Genomic DNA, 6,000 nt, shown 5'->3' with positions numbered 1-6,000 from the left:
CTTTTTACAGCAAGTTTTATGTCAGCTGAGGAGATCTTTTAAGGTCTTTGCCTTGATGTTCGGCGGAGAAGGGATTTAAATTCATATTAGGACGTCATTGGAGACGTCAGAGGAAGACCTGAAGTTTTTTTAAGATGCTCTGAATCTAAAGTAAAGCACATGGGTTGAGTTGCTCTATCAATTCTAAATGTAAACATTAGAAAACAATGTAGTAGAGTACTTGTTTTGATCACTGTAAATAACAATAAAGTACATTTTGTGATTCTGTAATGATGCTTTTTTGTTATGCAGATTGTTGTATTGAAATGTCATTCAGCTTTGTATTAATAGCATTTTTTTAAAACAAATTGTTTTATATTTATGCTGCAAAAGGTTCATCTGTGTTTTTTTGTTCTTGTTTTCTTGTGAACAAATATATATATATATATATATATACACACACACACACACACACACACACGCACACACACAGTTGAAGTCAGAATTATTAGCCCCTGTTTATTTTTTCCCCAATTTCTGTTTAACAGAAAGACTTTCTCAACACATTTCTAAACGTTTTACTAACTCATCTCTAATAACTGATTTATTTTATCTTTGCCATGATGAAAGTAATATAATAATTATATAATAAATATATATTTATAAATATATAAATATAATAATATTTTACTAGATATTTTTAAGACACTTCTATAAAGCTTAAAGTGACATTTAAAGGCTTAACTAGGTTAATTGGGTTAACTGGGCAGGTTAGGGTAATTAGGCAAGTTATTATACAATGATGGTTTGTTCTGTAGACTATCGAAAAAATATAGCTAAAAGGGGCTAATAATTTTGACCTTAAAATGGTGTTTTAAAAAAATGTAAAACTGCTTTTATTCTAGCCGAAATAAAGGCAAGGCAAGGCAAGTTTATTTATATAGCACATTTCATACACAGCGGCAATTCAAAGTGCTTTACATAAACAAGAATAAAAGAAACAAGTAAAACATAAATAAATAAATAAAAACAAATAATAAAACTGATTAAAAAACATAAAAACAGGTAAAATGTGATATAAAAGAATGAAGACTTTCTCCAGAAGAAAAAATATTATCAAACATACTGTGAAAATTTCCTTGCTCTGTTAAACATAGTCTGGGAAATTTTTTAAAAAGTAAAAACATTTTAAAGGGACTAATAATTCTGAATTCAGCTGCATATGTGTACATATGTTCTTAAAGGGATAGTTCACCCCAGAATTAAATATCTGTCATTTACTCGCCTTTAAATTGTTTAAAACCTATTTGAGTTTCTTTTTTAAAACAAAATATATTTTTTTAAATTTCAAGTCCCATTGACTTCCATAGTAATTAGTTTCCTACTACGGAAGTTAATGGCACACAGCAACTAATTATTCAAATTATCTTTTTTTGTGTTCAACAAAAGAAAGAAACTGAAATGTTTCTAAAATGACAAAAGGGAGAGTAAATGATAATGTAATTTGTATTTTTGGCTGAACTATCACTTAAAATGTTTATAAATAATTTGTAATATTTTTGATTTTTATTTTAAGGTTTTGTTATTTTATGGGAAATCCAAGTGTCAAACAACTATTTAAAATGTTATTTGTTTTCAGTTGTTTTATTTCAAATAGTTTAGTTTCATTTAATCATTCTTCATTTCTGTTGTTTGATGGTTTACAATAGATTTGTAAGTGCGTTTTGTTTTGTTCTTAATTCTCTTTAAATGAGCTGTACATAAGCATTTTCATGCTATAGAATTACAGATCCATCTTGCTATCATTTTATGCTTTTTATCTTGTTTATTTGGTACTTAAAGGTTTAGTTCACTCCTAAAAAAGAAAATTCTGTTTTTAATTACTCCCCTCATGTTTTTCCAGTCCACTGGGACCTCCGTTTAACTTAGGAACACATATTAAGATACTTTTTCCCATAATAAATGCGCATCCTGGAAGATATTGGTGGACAAAGTTGTTTTTACAGTTTCTTGCTGTACAAAAGTGATTTTGAAACTTTTTATGATTACAGTTTAACCACTAAAGTTGATTGTCTGATTCTATGGAGGGCAAGAGAGCTCTCAGATTTCATCTAAAATATTTTTTTCAATTAACAAAGTGACACTGAGGAAGGCATTGTGCCGAAACGTCTGTGTCTTTTAATCACCCGTAGAATGTAAGAGAAAGAAAAAATAAAAACAGTATGAAGCAATTACTTGAGTGTGAATCATTACCTTATTTATAAGCACGCAGGGCGAACTTCAGCAACTCTACGCACAAATTTAACAAAGTCTCAGGAGATTAAAATGACATGAGAATGAATAAATATTTTTGGGTGACCTAAAAAGAGTGTAGCACAAATCTAAACTTAAAGGGGTGGCCCACCACGATATCATATTTTAAACCTAAGTTGATGTTTATGTTGATGTATAAACATAAAGAACATCTCTGAATGTAATACGCTCAAAGTTCCATGTAAAGGGAGACATTGGGTTTTACAGAGTTCGCTAAGCAAAGCCTATAATGAACAAAGTTTACAGACTACAAAAATTACATTCGGGTTAATGAGATCATAAGGGCTTCCGCGCGCACACCTTGCGCATCCAGAGGCGTTGGAATGTTATTGCACAGAAAGCTAAAATGCCATCCAAACGCTGCTATTTCAACAGTGCTTCTATATTGTTTCTGTATTTGGGTTTTCAAAGGACACGACACCAAGTGCTTACAATTTAATTTTAATTATGTTCCAGAAAATTATAAAAAATATACAGCTAGTATTTGACAGGGCAGCTTTCAGAATCTCTCCCAGTTCATTGCTGGATTCAGCTAAAAACTCCAACCGACCAAGCTGTGGATTGTGAACCACAATCTGTAATGCCGAGTTCAGACTGCATGATTTTCAAACTAGTCGTGTCACAGATGTTTTCACACTGCATGACTTTCTGGGCTAGCATTTCGTCGCTGCTTTGTTTACACTGCAAAATGGTTCGGCGACATGGACATTCACATTGCATGACTTTATTATAGGGAGAATCGCCGACAACTTCGTCCAAACTACGTCTCACAGCCAAAAACATGTAGTATATCTTTTGTTATTAACTACATAATGAGAAAGAAGCCTTTAATGGGGTAGAACATGTACATGTTTGCTCACCTGGGTTTAAAGGGAATAAGCCATTTCTCCTCAACGTTGATAATAAACTAATTTCTTTCTGTATGAAACGTCAAACAGACACAGCTGCTCCTGAGTCCTGTTAAACCTCCACTAATTTTTCCTCCATTTCGTGGGTCCAAATAAACCGAAAAAGAGCGCTTTTAACTTCTCCCCCAGCCTCCCGCTGGCCTGCAGCAGGTATACACACACGCACACACAAGTGAAAGCTGCTCTTTCATTGGCTGTAGGCGATGGCTGATGTTATTTTCAGTCAAAACTCAATTCACACGGCATGATTTGAATCGCCGACAGCTCCAGATATTTAGCACGCTAAATATCTCACAGGCATCGGCGACTCATCGGCGATTCTCTCAGATCGCGTCTTTGATCGTTCATACTGTGTGATTGTCACTCACGTGCACGAGCAGCGATTTGCCTGTGATTTCAGGCATTTGTCGGCGATTTCTCAAAACCTGTCGGCGAGCCAAAATCGGGGCTAAAATCACGCAGTCTGAACTAGGCATAAGTGTTTTTATTTGTTGAGATTGATCAATTACATGCACAGTTTCTAGCTTTAACAGTATGTTGTAGCAAGGACGTAAACAAAGAGAAATGCTGTTTGGCACTGTTAAGAATTAGCTACAAATTCATATTTATTCGTCAAACAGCTGTAAACACCCACAATCTTCACCAGCACTGCAGTGTCTCTATGCTGCTGCTTTTCACGCATTCTACATCTTAAATAAATAACTCGCAAAAGATATGTGAACATTTCATATTACTTACACATGCTTATTTCGAATAATATAAAAGACACTTGTCAGATTTTACTTTAGAAAGCAGGCGTGAGGTTCAGCTGCGTGCTCTTCATTTTCTGACATATTCAAGCACAAACTGATGTGGCTAACAGCTTCCCTGACTGATAGTTTACATGGCACACTATGTGCACGCTTTTTCTCAAAGTGACCTGATTGGTAGAATTTTTTTTCTTTACTCAAAAATGATTTTAGTGTATTTTAAATGTGGGTCAAGACTGGCCAAACTCACATGGCCCACTTATCAAATTTTTAAATCTGGGCCAAATACTACGTTTTACATCTGGCCCAAATCTTGTGTGCCGCCTTAAAAACGGTGCCACCTCTGCCAAACCCGGGCCATGTTTGGCCCACATGCTGTATGCCAGTGCCGGATGAATGCCTGCTGTGCCAGCTTTCTGCCAAATCTGGGCCAGAATTCTTTGCTACTAGGGGAGTAGCTAAATTTAATCAAATGAAAAAGTAATGTGATTTTTTTACAAATGAAGCATGAGCACACATTGCTTTGCATGTTATAAACTCAACCAAGCCTTAAAAATACACTATGGACCACCTCTTTAAGTTCATCGTCAGTACATCATTGAAAAATAATTTTCTCTCAAAGTGCATCTAAAACTTTGCTGTAAATATCAGGATATTGTATCATGTACAGTCTCTTGTATGTTGTGTACAAAAATACCCCACTTGCTAATAACAAGGGTTCCTGAACATTTACAGGTAAACAGTTTTTTTGAATTGTTTAAAATAAAATGCTGGAAAAAAATATATGTATGTTTGTAAAATAAATGTAACCTTACATTTATTTATTTTGCAGTGTTCACCTTATGAGGATTAACCACTTCAACATCAACATTGTGTCATTACACCCAATGTAAGATGGACACCGCATAGTAAAATGGCATTCTCATGAAAAAAAAGCATATTTGCTGGAGGGCATCACCTAAACAAGGCTGAAAAACAGACATGGTGAAGGATTGAGTTAAGGAGGGAGGCCCCGCAACCTGCCCGACTCCCTGTCTGCCTCTTTCATCACTCATTAAAGACGTATCCTGAGCAGCTGGGGCCTTCCACGAAAAGTCATGCTGGATGGAGGCGTCATAGATGGGACAGCCTGCCCTCAATCCCCCCTGCCAAGTCAGATTAGCAGGGTCTACCAATAAAGAGCCCTTATCTCCACACACCCACACTCCATCAGAAAGCCCTGCTTCGGCCTGGAGATACCAAGGTGATGAGTTATGAGAGAACAGCAGAGTGGAACCCAGCTAAATTTAATAAGGTTACAACAGAGGTAGAAACAGCATGCTGATTAAGATTCAAGTTGACTGCATTTGCACGCAACGAAACCAATGAATGGTATCCTGTGATGTCACGAGATTATGAAAATTTGTATTACTGTGACCTATGTCGTTATTTAAAACGCCAGCCTGATCTCATGAGAAAATGTAAGTATTTTACGTTTTGCTAGTTTAGTGGCGAATTCGTAAAAAATCGTATGAGTTCAGTTGTATGAAACTGTAAGATTTTAAAAAGAAGGCGTGGCACCCAACCCCACCCCTAAACCCAACCGTCATTGGGTGATGAGCAAATCATACTAAATTGTACAAATTAGATCGTACGAATTGATACAAATTAGACACTAAATCAAAAAGTTGAGAATCTCAGCTTGCATCATAAAGGCTGCATCTGAGATTACATCGCTCAGAGATGCAATGTCAGACACAATGCACTAAATGGAGCTAGTGACCACACTTTGAGGGGTAGGGTTAGGGGTGGGGTTAGGTGAGCACATTAAAAAGCATTAGATGCAGCTCAGATTGCACCTGCACCAAGTCTGCAGCCAGACCCCTCTCGAAAAATGTGAGTAACTGATGACATAATCTTAATATTGAGGTTCTATCTCTTTAAACTTTAGACGTTAGTTATTTTTTATGATTATATATATTGTCAAAAACATTGTCAAAACATTCAACTGTAATCAAATGATTATCTCTCATCAGGTGTGTGTTTACTATTGCCGTTAGAGTTGGTGGTGC

General features: G+C 35.6%; 2 protein-coding genes across 5 annotated transcripts in view; both read left to right on the top strand.

Moving 5' to 3' along the window:
* The window catches only part of mis12 (MIS12 kinetochore complex component), a 4,428-nt gene extending 4,158 nt beyond the window's left edge, over window positions 1–270 (top strand). Inside the window, 1 exon segment of the mRNA NM_200378.1 lies at window positions 1–270. This exon segment is cut by the window's left edge and continues 939 nt beyond it. The gene's annotated coding sequence lies outside the window, so the exon portion shown is untranslated.
* The window catches only part of mcama (melanoma cell adhesion molecule a), a 638,953-nt gene that overhangs the window by 481,614 nt on the left and 151,339 nt on the right, over window positions 1–6,000 (top strand). The gene's annotated exons all lie outside the window — the stretch shown is intronic.

Source organism: Danio rerio, chromosome 5 (assembly GCF_052040795.2).
Source record: "Danio rerio strain M-AB ecotype USA chromosome 5, GRCz13ab, whole genome shotgun sequence".
In the NCBI taxonomy this organism is placed as follows: domain Eukaryota; kingdom Metazoa; phylum Chordata; class Actinopteri; order Cypriniformes; family Danionidae; genus Danio; species Danio rerio.
This window is presented reverse-complemented; position numbering and strand designations above follow the sequence as displayed.